This window comes from Clarias gariepinus, chromosome 12, assembly GCF_024256425.1.
Source record: "Clarias gariepinus isolate MV-2021 ecotype Netherlands chromosome 12, CGAR_prim_01v2, whole genome shotgun sequence".
NCBI classification, from domain to species: Eukaryota; Metazoa; Chordata; class Actinopteri; order Siluriformes; family Clariidae; genus Clarias; species Clarias gariepinus.
In genome coordinates, this window is record NC_071111.1 from 10,892,829 (window position 1) to 10,908,741 (window position 15,913).

Sequence of the window (15,913 nt, forward strand, 5' to 3'; positions counted from 1 at the left end):
ACATGTCACTGCATTTACCATTCAGCCCCCCAGAGTCTATTGAAAAGCTATTATTAAACCAGTGACAGCTTTTAGACTTGGGCAGTGTTTTACTTGTATGTGTGTGTGGGTGGGTGTTGGTGGGTGTGGGTGCGTCCTTCCCCCCTTCGTACGTCAGAACAATCCACACTGCGGCACATACACAGAGGGAAAAGTTTCTCTGTTGGTCAGAGAACTGCTCAGGCGCTGTGAATAGCACCATCAGCCAGGGTGCAGCCAAGGAAACCCGAAAACACTCCGGACTCAAATCCTCCTTCTCAGAAGGGAGACTGACACACACACACACACACACACACACACACACACACAGAAAGAGAGAATAGCAGCTGCAACAAAAGAGCTCTGGCTCTGGGCTCGACACTCAGAAGTTATTTAGAAAGACACAAGAGTGTCACCACCAGCATCATCATCATCAACAACTTTTTATTTTATTTTTTTTAAGTAACACTCTTTCTCTCTCTGATAAAAACAAAACACCACAACAGAAGAAAGATGTGTTTCAAGATGCTGATGTGGACTATCCTTGTGTTAGGTGAGTAAGTTTTGGATTTCTAATTAAACACATGATGATGTATTTCTGGATACTGGAATAAAGACATGAATGAATGGAGTATATTCAGAGAAATCAACTTAATAGAACTTTACCTGAAAGAAACACTTGTAATGCACCTGCTTATATACACTTTGAAGATGTTAGCGTGACTTTAGAGATGACTGTGTGCTAAAAAACTGCTGATGCACCTTTAAAACTACACATGGTTTTAAAAATGTCTGCAAAACTTCGAAAGTATTGGTTAGTTGGGTACGTCTTCGTAACTTGAGTTTTCAGTGATGATCTGTTTCATGATCTGAAACACCCAGTCATTTATTTGCTTTATTCCTTACTTTACTATATTAAGAAGCAAACCTAATATATAAAATTAATTTAAGTTAATTAATTATATATTAGTAGAATTAGTCTACTGTTATAGAGTATAATAAGTCAGGATATATGAAAGAATAGCTTAGTTCAGCATTGTAATTGTTTGATTTGGCTTTTAAAAAGTGTAAAACCTTGAAATTGTGATATGAAAATGTACAGAACCTGCACGTAGGGCAATCTGGGAAGTGCAACATCTGCAAAACAACATTTTGTACGCAATTTGTTTTTTTTTCTGGGCTGGTACATTGTTTGCCCAAACAGAAGATAACAGTCTGAAATCTGAGGGTGGAGAGCTGACGGAGGAGTGCTGTTATTCTTAATTACACCAGCCGCACCTGCCACTTCATCAAGTCTTGGAAAAAAAAAAAGGACAAGAAAAAGCGCTGATGCTGTGTTTATGTTTCCTCACCGATCCTCTAGTCTTGTTAAAACCGGGTTCGTGTGACCCGTCACACAGTGACTGTTCACTATGTCAGTGTGAGGTGTATCACTAAAAGAGCGGTTCTTCTGTTTGTACAGTAACCTGTGTCACAGTGTCTGTGAAACAACTAAATGTAAATAAGACAGATATTCTCCGGAGCAGCAGCTGTCCACATCAGCCAGGTCCCACTCTCAGAGTGGTCTCAATGAAATATGGTCATGTGGTTGGGATTTCTGAGACTTTAAGATTTCTACTCAGAATGAATTCCTATAAATTGCAGTGTTTAACCTGCTCCTTGATTATTTCTGTATTTTTGTTGTATGTAAGGCACTCCACATTAGTAAGTAAACAGATTCAAAGAATTTAGCAAAAAAAAAAAAAAAAGATGAGTTGAAATGTTGTTATCTGTAAGGAGTCTCTATTGTCAGCATTTTAAAATAAAAACAATTCAAGCTGTGGGAATAAATCAACTTCAAGGTAGTAAGAATCCTTTTTGTTGATGATTATTTATCCACTGTATAACCGTGTGCTGATAAGGATTTTATTGCTTACGTGACTTTTAGAAGAAGTGGCACACCGGCTTTGAGGCGTATCAATGATAAAGAAGTGCATTTCTGAACCAGTTACAGTTTTAAATCCTAGAGTCACGATCACGTCCTAATACAGTACACTGATTAATCGATTTGAGTTTAAAGTGATGTTAGAGCTGTGATGCATCATGTAAAGTAATCATCACCCCATCGGGAAAGACGACTAGGCCGCTACAGTAGATCAGAGTGGACTTCAATACCAAATCTGTCTTTATTGTCCTTCCTTGAGTTTGGGAAGTTGGGGATATCAGAATATCTTATTCTTATATCTTAATCTTATCAGAAATTTGATAAGAAGTTATGATTGGGCTAACTGGAAGTCAGGGCTCAATGATCTCACAGGCTTAAATAAAATACAGTTCAAGTGACAAGGGTCTGTTATGGAAACCTCTTGGCAGGACCGTCCAGCACAAAACCATGTGAAAATACAGAACAATAGCAGGGAAAGCTGTCCATCAACATCCCCTTTTTTTTCCACTAAAGGTGTGGCATCAAGATACGTTCTGCTTTCCTACTTCTGTGTCAGTTCTCAATAGTCCGGCATCAGTGATGCGCTGACTGAGCTGAAGGTCACAATTCTCTCACTGACACTAAAGACTTAAGTTGAGCGTGAGTTTATGGAACGAGTCTCCAGTGCCAGAGTTTTTATAACAGTCAGTAAAGTTTTTATAAAGGAGCACGTTCTTAGTATTTAGTCTGTATTTAACAATGTAAAAAACAAGATTGTGGTAATGGAACGAGTTTTTATAGTCGATACACGGTTAGTGGAAACAACTTGTCATGTGGACTTTCCACAGCATGAGATGTAACTGTATGATACGAGGATGATGTGGTGATTAATAATGTAGAAAAAGGACAAGACACTCCAGAGTCGTAATTTCTAAACAATCAACTTTGTAGTGTTATTTCTAATATGTACTGACTACATCACATTGCATTCGGAGAAAAAGAACAGAGTATGTTCATGGCATGTGAGTGCTTTAATCACTTATCTTATATCAAATTCCTGTGACTATCATCTATCCTCTCCTACTTGGCCGTAATTTGTTTTAATTTCTCCAGAGACTGGCACCACCAAGAGAGAGGCGTAGTAAGGAGACCTGCTCCTAAACAGCTGAAAAAAATAGTTGAAAGAAAGAAAGAAATATACAAACAAACAAAAACAATAAGATAATAAAGATATCGCCCATATTCAAGTTGTTGAATTGTGATATGATATATGATATATATCACATAGATGCTCGATCAGGTTGAGATCTTGGGAATTTCAAGGGCTTTTACTCTTTTCCTGCTAAACGATATGCTGTGATGTACAGTATGGAGGGTCCTGATACCTTTCTATCAGAGACAGCATGGACTTTTCTGGACAGGGACAGGCACCATCTGGCGGTGGTGTTAATGTTATGGCTGACCGGTGTAAGCCCAGAGGGAAGGATTTGTATCGCTGTCTTATTATTTATTGTACTGTCATTAATTGGATCTGTGGATAATCAACAAACTTTTTAGAATAAGTTAATTAATTTTATTTATATAGCACATTTAAAACAATCAATGCTTGACCAAAGTGCTTGACATAGTAAAAATCATTTAAGAACAACAGGAACCAATAAATTACCAATGCATTCCACTATAACACGTGTTTAAAAGCCTCGGTAAACAGATACTGTACGTTTTTAAGTTTGATTTAAAAATTTCAATACTGGGAATAATTGAAGTAACAAAAGTTTATATTATCCCAAGACCTTTACTGTATGCATGCTTTAAATTTATTTGATAAATATTCACATAATTCTACAAAATCACATTTAAAACATTAATTCATGGATTTTGAGTAAATTAATTCTTTGTTCTATTTCTGCTTTAGAGAAATCTGTAGAAACATTTGTTCTACATGTCTGTAGAAATAACACACACTACACAAGCAGTAGTTTAAGATTATGCTGAAATTGATTCTTCCTGTAAAACCTGGTTGAAAAATGATCACTGTCTGATGTCCTGATAATAAAGTGTCTCCCTCTAAACTTCCATTAGAATACCTTACTGATGGGGCTTAGTGTTAAGTGTGTGTGTGTGTGTGTGTGGTGAGGAATGTGTTCTAAGTCGAGCACACAACCACCCCGCTACCCCATCAGGCTTTTTTTTTTTTTCACCTTTTTGCACCCTCCTCCCTTTCTCCTGCCATCCCATTATTCCTGCCAAACATTTTTACATTCCCGAGGGTCCTCTCCTGTTCCTCCTCCCTTGAGTGAAGGCGCTGAGCTGTGACTCAGCCCCATAAAGGAACTCCCTCCTTACAGGCCTCTTCAATTAGCATGAATAGGACACCATTGCTGGAAGACGGATGGGGAAGGGAGGGGTGTTGGAGACGTGGAGGGCCGAATCAGGAGCCCGGATCACAGCAGGAAAGCTAGAGAGAGACGACACATAAACACACACGCACGATGTGTGATCTGGGGACGAGACTAATACAAAGGACATGTTGTAGCCGACACGGAGTTCTATAATTGATGTTCACACACGCGGTTATATCCCGAGTTCCATAAGAAAAGTACAACACACTTTAGAACCTAAACTGGTATGTTTCAGCTAGCTTATGAAAAACATGGTAACAATTTGCATGACACAATTTGTATTAAATATAGCTAGATGATTAAAAAGTAGCATGAGGTTAAGATGTTTCCTCTTCTTGCTTCCTCTAAAGCGTGTGAAGCCAACCAACTGCATCGTTCACATCTAGTGCTGCATCACTGCTAGAGTAACACACTCAGAGAAAAGCACACAAACTTCTGTCTTCCAGATGATTAGCTAATTTGACTGTGATTGACAGGGAAGAGGGAGTAGGCCACACCTCACTCAGTTGTGCCCCCTTGACTCTCAGCATCACCACGATTATGCAGTTATCTTATACGAACACTATTAGAAAAAAGATCTTGTGAGATGTTACTTCCTTTAAATCTTAAAGCAACATAAGGCTTACTTACTGTAGGTACAATTCTTGTAAAAAAAAATAATAAATTCAATTAACAAACTACATTTAGAATACGTAATAAATATATAACGTTACTCAGAAGTTTAAGCAGTAAATATTTCTATATATCGATTTTTACACTTGTTGTGTCGCACTAAAATAAAAAACCAACAACCTGTGTCCGTGTGTGCGCGTGTGTGTGTTTTATGACTTTGTTGTTATTTTTACAACCGTACCAGCAGCAGGAACATAAACTATTGAGCGGGACCCCACCCTCACATCCGACGGTCGTTTTCTTTTGAGCTGTTTGAACAAAGCCCTGTTCGTTTAACATGCGGGAATTTAAAGTGACCTTAACGACATGAGGCTTTATATGAGTGTACGTCTATTTTCATACACATGCACTGAATTTATAGCATATTGAATTTTCATATTACAATAATTCATTACAAATCAGGCACCTTGTGAGTGGAGTTGTGAGGCAGCACAGATACGCTGCAACATCATGACATCCGAATACTACTAAGAATAATAATATAATAATGTAATACTGATGATAATAATAATAATACTAAACCTTTGACGGATGATGGGTTAGCAAAGACAGGAAACACATCCATTAGCTTCAGAGGTCAACAGCAGGAAGGATGACCCTAAGGGGAAAAAAAGCGGTTCTCACAGATGGAGAGAGGACACAATTCATTCACAGTTAACTCTTTGATGTTCTGTCCAAATTCACATCCTTTCTAGCTAAGGGTCGACAATATGGAAGTATCAATATAAGGAAGATTCCTTTGCTTTTAAAATTTTTCTTTTAAAAAAATATAAAAAACCTGCCAACAAAACAGCAATGTTGCGTTTAATAACAAAACTTACTTCCTTACGTTTAGGAAAAAAAGTAGGATTTAAAAGAGAAACATTGCAATATTTACAAATCTAACATTTAAACTAATATGCGATTTTGCAGAGTAAAAACTCCCTTTATCTCATTTATCCCAGTGTTTTTTTAGTGCTCGGATACCATCGAGGTAGAAAGTTTTCTCAGTACTGTACATCAGAGCCATTATCGGACAGCCTGCTTTATGTCTGTAACACTGGCCTCCCAAGAACTCCTGTAATGGCCCAAATATGTGGAAATGGCTTCGAGTTTGGTCACGACTGTATAGGGGATGTGGCAATAAGTCTCAGCCAAGTTCCTGTAATGTAGAAGTGGTGTTGGTGAAGGATTGTGTGTACAGTTACACCCTTGTTCAGACAAAGTTGGTGATAATCTTCAAGGACCAGGCGGTCTACTTGCTGAATGTTTATGGGAACGACTGCAGTAGGCTTTGAGCCATCTTGGCTATGATTGGCATTCACAGCTTTACAGGCTTCTTTAAAGCATTTACACCTTTAAAATAAGAGTCTCATCACGGCACTGTGCTTTAAATCGTCTGTAAATGTCAGTTTTACGTTTACATTCATGACAGTCATCACGTCCCAAGTTGACCTAAATGGCCATTTAAAACTAAAAAAGAGGGAAATAAGAAAAAAGTCTTTAATATTTAACAATATTGTATTCATATTTACAAACAAATCCTTCTGTAAAATAAATTGTGTAGAAGTGTAAATATATTTTTTTAATAATGTAAAAATAAATGAAAATTTGCAAAAAATAATATTTTAATTGTGTTGCTATTAAAATAGTTTGTAATGTAAAAAACATTATGAAAGAAAGAAAGAAAGAAAGAGACTCTAGCATAGTGTGTATTACTACTGTGTGTAACATAATGTACAATATTATAAATACATTGTATACCATATTTCTCAGCCTAAAAGGTGACAGAACCATAGCCCTTAAAGAGGGTCTTTCCGTTATTGGCTGTGGGAGTTTGTAGAATCAGGAAAAGCAGCACATGACTTATGAGTAAAAATAAAAGGAAGGTCAGTATACCTATTTCCTGTCCTTCCTATCTGCAGACTTCAGGCACTGAGTCTGTCCCACAGGGCTGAGCTCTGCCTATCAGTGAGAAAGATGACCAGTGTAGGGGTCTGGAGCACTGAGAGACCGAGCGTGAGAGCAGGTGGCCATAGAGAGAATGTGTTTCTGTGGAGGCTCATGTGTCATCAATATGTGACAGGAGGACACTGAGTGGTGTCTACACTGTGTCTTTGATAGGCTCGCAATCAGCAGGCCTGTAAGCTAATGATAGTGAGGTTAACGAGGGTTAATGAGGAGGACATAAACAGGAACTAAAGAGAGATGTATAACAGACGTTAGAGGAAAAAATAGCTGTCACTCTTATCCCTGGGCGTTTGGTCAGGACTGCTGAGAGGAAACATTTGTCGGGAGTTAAAATACCCCAGTATCAGTCAACCGGACATATTTAAAGTTGCACAAACATATTCATTTTTATAGATATTAATTTTCACTGCTTTTATCTTCAACTCAGGATGTAGGAGGTGTGGGAGAATACCATGTTCCGATGAAAACATTACAGATCTCACAGATCATATAAATAGATATAGAACAGAGCTGACTTAGGGATATTAATAATATGCACAGATTTCTTTTTAATTTAAGTGATGATTAAATAACAAGAACTAGGTTCAAATTCTGGTTTTCAACCAAACACTAGAGTTGTTTACTATCTAAATAAGCCAGGAAACACTTCGTAGCAAGTTAAACCAGGTCACAATGATGTAAGATTTCTTGTTTTTTTTTTCTTTTTCCATTTAAGAATGAAATATTTTACTGTATATTTTTATCTGTTGATATCTATGATTAGGTATTTTTTGGGTAATTAACAAAATCTTTTTAGTATACCTTAATTTTTTATTTAGAGAGTAATAGAGAGTTTAATCACATAGCATCTTATATGTAATGTAAAAGTCCATGTGAGTGAACTTTTGCTATAGAAATCATAGTATATTAACACAAAATTGTGATTTGCCGTACAGCCACCATATACTAGACCGTTAGGATGTTGACTCAGAGCAACTGGACTTCTTATTGGTTTAAAATTGTTTCACCACACATCCAAGTAGTTTCTTCAGTCTGAAAAAGGATGAAGAAGTTACTTCGATGCAGGTGTGCTGTTAAGGGGTGTAATAAAAAGGGTCTGTTAAGGGTCCATAAAAACACTGTGGCAATTGCAAAGGGCCGGCTTCATCATAGATGGGGGCACAATATGTTAGGGTTTCAAGGCGCCCAGAATCTCTAGTGGCGCCCCGGCTTGGATGAAAAGGAGATGTTTCAAAACCAACAAAGAAGCCCAGGATGCCAGAAAATTGCAGAACATTAAACAATTGTAATTTCTTTAGGGAAAACTGCCATGTATTAAAGGAATAAAAAACTTGGGTATATGCTAGAATAAAAAAATAATCAACTTTTTTGCTACTGGACTTCTTCATTGATTAGTGTCCTATAAAAACATTCTGGTATCTTTTATTCAATATACAGTTTGCTTGTATGATAAAAATGGGGTAAAGTAAAAAGGAAACGATTATGGAAAGAAAGCGATTATGAAAATGGTAAGTAAAAGTGGTCCAAATGAGCCATGATCCATGAAGAAGAAATTCAACATTTAGTTTTCCAGTTGTTCTGTACTTTTCGCAACATAATTTGTTTTACCACCCAGACATAAGCCCAGCTACACTCACCTACTAAAAAGGTTCAGTCTATGAGCACCCATGAAACTTGGAATAGTGGTTCCTAATTTTAAAAGAAAAAAAAAAATCTTTTCCTCTGCTGCGCATTATACCCACAACGCCTTGTAGGTGGTGTTGATACTTGTACAGCCAGCATAAAGAGCTATTTTATGTGTGTGCAAGATAAGGAATTGTCATTCTTCCCAAGTCCCATTAGGCTGGCCACTATTGTTTAGTACTCTCCAGTACTAGTAGGCGTTACTTCCTAGCTCATTGTTTCGATCACTCCTGTATACTATAAATAGTCTCAGTAAGTCACAGCTGGTAAACAAACTAGAAAATAAAAAAGAAGACAAGGACAAGAAATATAAATGCTATTGAAGTCCAAAAAGAAACAGTACATCAACAATGCTACTTCTGACCAAAAAAAAATGTCCAAAATGATGTGAAGATGTTGATTATTATTGTCTTTCGAAACCTAATGGGTGGAGAGCACAGTACATTTTGACCCATGTTATGTAAAAAAGGTAAAAAATAATAATGAGCACAAGTGGAAAAGAGTAGAAATTAACAGAAATTTTTATGTTTATAGTTGAATGTAGTTTGAAAGTGTGAGGGGATTTTTTTTTTCACCAATCAACTATATCTATATCTTTTTCCCGTTTTTCTCCCTAATTTAGTCGTGTCCAATTCCTCCCCGTCACTAGGGGGCTCCCACATTAAGGCTACTGCTACCACTCAATCGGGAGGGCGAAGACTATTACATGTTTCCTCCGAACCAACCGCATCTTTTCGAACTGCTCGCTCATGTTCTGTTGGGAAAGGCGTAACACACTCGGAGGACAGCGCTCACCGACGCCCCTGATTGGCTGTAGGGCCGTAACTAATGTGGAATGTGACATGGAAACCATGATATACATCAATCATCCATAACATTACAACGATGAACATTATACCTGAGCAGGATCTCTAGGGTGTGCTGTAGTGTCTGCCACAGAACATTGGCAGCAGATCCTTCGGGTGATGTGGCTTGCTTGGATGGGACTCCATGGATCATGGATGCGACTTAAAGTCTCATCACTGTACTGTGCATGAAGTCATTCATGACAAATTCTATCTTTAAAAAAGTCCCTGTTTGACGTGAACACTTCTCGTGGTTAAGATTTCAGTTGTTATGGTATAGCAACTATCTTTCTAGCCACAAAAAATAAAGCCAGTCATCAAAATGAAACCATAACCCATACCGGAGGATCTTTAAGTTAAAGCATTATCCCTAACAACTAAAACATGCTGACACTGGAACTTCTTACATGAATGTTAATCATACCAATCGTCATACTTAACAAAGACTACTAACACAGTTAATAAAGGAAACCTTCATCACAAACTGTCCCTTGACAACTTTCACAGGGTTTTCTTTCACTTTAAGGACAAAAATATTTGTCCAAACCTGCAATGATTGTATTGTATCCAAATACATGTACTTGAATATAGAGTTTGTCCCCTTTTTGCAGCTATAACAGCTTCCACTCTTCTAGGAAGCTGTCCACACAAATTTTGCAGCGTTTCTTTGGGAATTTGTGCCCATTCATTCTGTAGAGCATTTCTGAGGTCAGGCACTGATGATGGACGAGAAGGCCTGGCTCGCAATCTCGTTCCAGTTTATCCTGAAGGTGCTCGATGGGGTTGAGGTCAGAGCTCAGTGTTAGGGCCAGTCAAGTTCTTCCACACTGAATTCATCAAACTATGTCTTTAAAGTCCTTGCTTTGTGCACTGAGGCACAGTCATGTTGGAATAGAAAAGGGTCTTCCCCAAACTGTTGCGACACAGTTGTCCAAGATGCTAAAGTATTGATCCCTCCCCCCCTTCACTGGGGACAAGGGGCCAGACTGAAACATCTGAATTCAATCAGTAGTTTGGCCAACTACTTTTGACTGTAAAGTGTATTGCAAAATGTCAGTAATTTCTTTTATGCAAAGATTTTTTTTTAACAAATGAATTTCAAGCACTATTTTCAGTTCAACTCAAAGGAATCACTCTGAGGAGAGACTCGGACAGAAATGTTTTTTTTATAACCAAGCAAGATGCTTCAAATATGTGTAGTCACAAATGATGAAGGTAGAAATCAAATGATCAATTTGTATCATTCTTACATGGTAATGTGCGCACTAAAGATGGTTTGTTTTCTACAGGTTCATTCCTCCAAGGTGCATACGCTGAAAGCACAGAAAGTGCATCTACAGATCTGGCCTTTAAAAACGCACGTTTTCGGAAAAGGGATCCCACGACTTGCCGCGAGTGCGCGCGGCAAGCTGTGAAAATGCCCTTCAATACCTGTAGGGGGCAGTCGTGTTTCAGTCTAAAGTATTGTGTGTCTACTGAAGCCGAAAAATGTTATGTCTCTTGGGCGCCCATTGACGGCAAGCGACAGAGCTCATAAACGTGTCAAGCTCAAACTATTATGTATTTATTCATCATTTTCATTCAGAATTATTATTATTAGTAGTTCTCCGAATTTATTATTATTATTATTGTAACGCACCCGCGCGTGTGCAAAAGGACTACAAAGATGCCTATAACAGTATTTATGCGCTTTAAACGCAGACGGGTACTGGTGGCTCAGTGGTAGGTGATTCGCCCGCCATGCGGGAGACCCGGGTTCGATTCCCAGCCAGTGCTCAAAATGCCGGTGCTATTCGCTAAAATGCCATAGATATAGCCATTACATTATCAACTTATGCTTCAGTACTAAATGCATGTTTGCAATTGAGAATTTTTTTTTGCTTAAGCTATGAAACATATTAGCACTCACCTCACAGTTGCTGTAATTTAATGATTATCATATGCAAAAAGTGTAAAACAAAGGATTCACATTTATTACATTTTCACCCAGAGCGGGATTCGAACCAGGGTCTGGACGATTTTATAGGATATACAGATATTATACGGATATTATTTAAGCAACGCCACACCACGTGGAAAGCGGCAAAAATGCTTCAATTTCATTGGCTGTCACTGAGTGTCAGCTATTCACGACTGGCCCCCGCGGAACACAGAATCCCCGGGCTTCGACTGCGCTTTCTCCATTCGTTATTACAGGGGCGGACTGGGACCAAAAAGTGGCCCTGGACTTCCTGGCCCACAGCAGCCCACACCATAATACATTGGCTCATTAATGTAGAGATACATTTTTAACACCAGTTACTAGTATAAAAATATAACACAATACAGAAATCAATGCTATTTAAACATGTTATTTGAAGTATCACTGAACATATATTGGGTCAAAGAAACAAACAAAAAAAAAGAACATCAAGACAAACAACATATAAATCTATAAAGACAATATTTTTTATTTTATTCTTTAATTATTATGGTAGTCAATATTAACACGAAATAATGCTGAGAAACATTATTTCGAATAATATTGACCACCATCATAATAACTAGCACAAGTTAATGCTGCTACTAATTTTATTCTGTTTGATTGCCATTCTTTTTACTTGGCTCTGGTAGATCAGGGGAGACGTGTTGGTCATCATCAGCATGTATTATGATGTGGGATGTGGTGCGCTGCTGGATCAGCCTCACTGTCCCTGACCTGTTATAGGCAGAATCTGTTCATTTGAAGCATTTCACAGCATTTACCTCTAAAGCTTTTTCTTATTTTCGCGTAACCTTTTCTTCTTCCTCCTTTTCATTCATGGAAATTATTATTAATTTGCTCAGAAAATTTGCTGCATCAAGAAAGGATCAATATCTAAAAATTGCCCACGTGTGTGGACAAAGAATACAAAAGTGTATAATCTTTAATAAAGTTAATCTATTACAATGTTGTTTTCAATGCTGAAGCAAACATGATTTAGTTTTAGTCTATTCATTGAATACAACGCGACAGCACGCTCCGAGGTGAAGCGCACCCACAGTTACTGTAATCCCCCATCTCACCTTTACGACAGGTGTGAAGTCACCAAACCGGTTTCGCTGCTGGGGGAATTCACAGAATTGGGGTTTTTAAAACAAATTAACAAGACCGAGCAGACTTCAGACAGGGGGTTTGCTTTTATAATGTGGAGCAAGCCCGAGATCATATTAACGTAGCATTCATCATTCAAAGTTATTCATATCAGTGTATAGTAAGTGTGATTTGAAAAGTGCTATAACTCCACCTGCTACAGTTTCAGCCCAGTGGAACAATCTGACTACACGTGAAGTGCCATGAAAAAGTATTTGCCCCTTCCTATTTTTTTTCTTTGCATATTTGTCACACTTGTATAGGTGGAATTTTACCTAAACACTTTAGGTGAGAACGTATAGGTTAATATGTATAGGTGAGAACAGCTGATTCACACTTGGGAAGAGTGAATAATTTGCATTTGAATGTTGTCTGGCATTGTAAGCACACGCAGTGACACTAAAAGAACAATAGGATTAATAGGAATAGGAGGCACTAAAGAGGAGGATTTTCATTTAGACTATAAAAAAATTAACCTGCGTCTATTTTTAGGCGTGCCAGCTGCCACTTTTTAGTCTTATAATGCCCACATGACATGCTGGTACAGAGCTGGACATGGCTCATCCATGCCAATATTCCCGGGTTTGCACCCTGCGCTATAAAATACGAGTACGACGGCCATCCGCGGACAGCAGCTCCTGCCTCCGTCCGCTCGCGCTTGCTATTCTTTGAAGTCTCTGGGGCGCGTTCCAATTGCCCCGTTTGCATGCCGCACTTCCGCGTTGTGTGCGCGCGTCTCATTCACACCGCGTAGTAAAATCCACTGTAAACCAACAAACCCCGAGTATTTTATAGCGCGGATGAACCCGGGATCATTAGCAAGGAGAGCTCTTCTTCACTATTCGTGCCTAATTCTGCAGCCCCGCTTCTTCGCATATCTGAAGGAGAGGCCGCCTAACTAGTGAGCGAGAAGCGATATTGATTTGGGCGCACGCAGTGACAGGCTGAAAAAAAACTATTGTCCTCAAAAATGTAACAGATGAGGACTCTGATTAATGTGCAAAAACTATATAATAAAACTATATAAGACTACATGCCTTTATAAGACTCAACTTTTATTTAAGCGCACTCACAATAACGAAAAAACGTGATTTTATAAATGTTTGAAAGCAAATAAGGTCCGCTGCTCTGTATTGTTTTTGGTGAACTTGAGCGCGTCAGAAAATGAACGCAAATGTTTTTTTTAAATGGTCAGAGTCAGTCTGCTTGCTGTTTTCCCGACGCGTTCATAATCATTAGTCTACTTCTGCCGGTCGCTCTGGAAAACTTTATGCATGTGACTAAGCGCTGATTAAAACTATGGAGTAAATTAAAGAGGAGAATCACGATGCCGAATCAAAGTCCTGAGCCCAAACCTAATTTAAATTAAATTAACAAATATTATAAGTAAAAAAAAAAACAATAGCCCACGTTTAGAAACCGTTTATAAATTCTTTTCGACATGAGTTGGCCCTGTGTTATGCGCAGAGCGCCGGGAGATTTCCTGAAGCTCCGAAATAACTGGGGCATTTTTTTTAAATAGATGCTTTAATAACTGATGGAGGTTTTGAGCTGTATATACACGCAGTTTTGAGGGGTTTAAAACGAATTAGTCCGAGCAGACCTACATGAAAGGTGAGAAGTGAGTAACTGCGCGCGCTGTCGCGGTGTATATACTACAACAAACGTTTATCAACCTTTTGATAAAAACGCTGCCTTTTGTAAAGTGAAAGTACTTTACAAAAGATAAACTGCTTTATTTTAGTCATGAATTCACAATCACATCACATTCCAGCTATTATTTCCAGCCGTGGTTAAATAATGTATGAAATAATTATTAAATGCTGGACACAAACAGCAAATATGATGATAATTATAAAAAGCCCGAAAAAGTTTGTGGTCATAAGATAATATTTACTTAATAATATAATATATATAGTTCATTCATGTCTTCTGATGATGTCGACACATTTTTTACGTTTTAAATAAGATATGTTGGCATATTTACGAATCAGGACATTCGCATAGTTAAGACTATCAGATAGCCTACTATCAGGAAATTAAAAAATTAATTTCAACACCATGTAAACCGAGACATTGCCATGTCTTTCACAAAAAATATATAAGAAACTTATTAAGAATTTTAAAGCACGAATTTGGGCATCTCATTTCATCATTATGAAAATAATATGAAGCACATATACACACATTTATCATGAAAGATCTGTTGTAAAGCAAAATAAAATTCATGTTTGCTTCAGCATTGGGAACAATATTGTTTTAGACTAAGTAATTATACACAATTCTTCGTTGTACAGTACTTGGTCCGGCGTTTAAATAAAGTCCTTCCATGCGCCATCTGGCGGATATTCAGTGAAGCACAACACATTTATTTAAATTCCCGAATGTTGCTTACGGCAAGTTGCGGCGCCCCGCGCGCTAAATTGAGGCATCCCGCGGGAAAACACGCGCAGTCTTAATGACCACATCTGTACAATAAATAAATCAACTACGACAACTATTAAACCATCATTAGCTGAATCATCATCACAATCCACACCAACCACAATTTCAATAGTCAGTGTGACTGTACCATCTCAACTCTCTTCTACTGAACCAACAACCATTCCAGGAAAAACAGGGACTTTTAGTCCATCTACTTATTCAACCCCTACTGAACCTCAGAATGCAAAAGTCTCTAACCAAACTCCTGAACATAAAAAAGACAACACCAACTCCCCCTCAGCATCAAGTACACAATTTACTATTACCAGTGTTACAGATAGTACAATCCTGACATCAATTGTTACCATTGGTACAGATGCGCCTACAGTTGTGAGCACAAAAAACTCTACAGCTACTCCCAGCAGCACTACTGAGGTTAAAACCCCCAACACACCTGTTCACTCCACCACTAGTGAAAACCATACAACAAGTTCTCAAACAGGTAAGAGTTTATAAAAGTTTATTCAATAGCTAATTCTGGTCCACTAATTTGATTGGTTAATTTTTTTTTGTTAGACCAAATTCTATTTCGAAACAATTATGACAGTATGTCATCTGGCATGACAAAGTTTTGGTTTAAAATATGAAAAGCTCGTCAGATGAAGATGAAAAGGAATCATTAATGGGAATGTACAACTCACTGTGAGCTAGTCAGGCAGCTAGACAACGTGCAATCAAAGATTTTAGATGTTTAAGGTTCACTCTTGCATAAAAAGTAACAGACCATTATACAGTACTTAAAAAGCACTTTTAAAGCTATTTATAATTTTTTATTTTGAGGTTTTTTTCAACAGTCTTCTGTATGGATGTTTCTGCAGATTACATATGTTAAGTATATGTAAAA

At 37.9% G+C, this 15,913-nt stretch overlaps 1 long non-coding RNA gene across 1 annotated transcript; it reads right to left on the bottom strand.

Annotated features, from left to right (window-relative positions):
- Positions 1-4,140: 4,140 nt before the first annotated feature.
- Positions 4,141-6,087, bottom strand: LOC128534423 (uncharacterized). Its single transcript, XR_008361465.1, has 3 exons — positions 5,962-6,087; positions 5,518-5,593; positions 4,141-4,379 (listed from the first exon to the last, which is right to left on the bottom strand). It is a non-coding gene; the product is annotated as an uncharacterized LOC128534423 (long non-coding RNA).
- Positions 6,088-15,913: the final 9,826 nt, after the last annotated feature.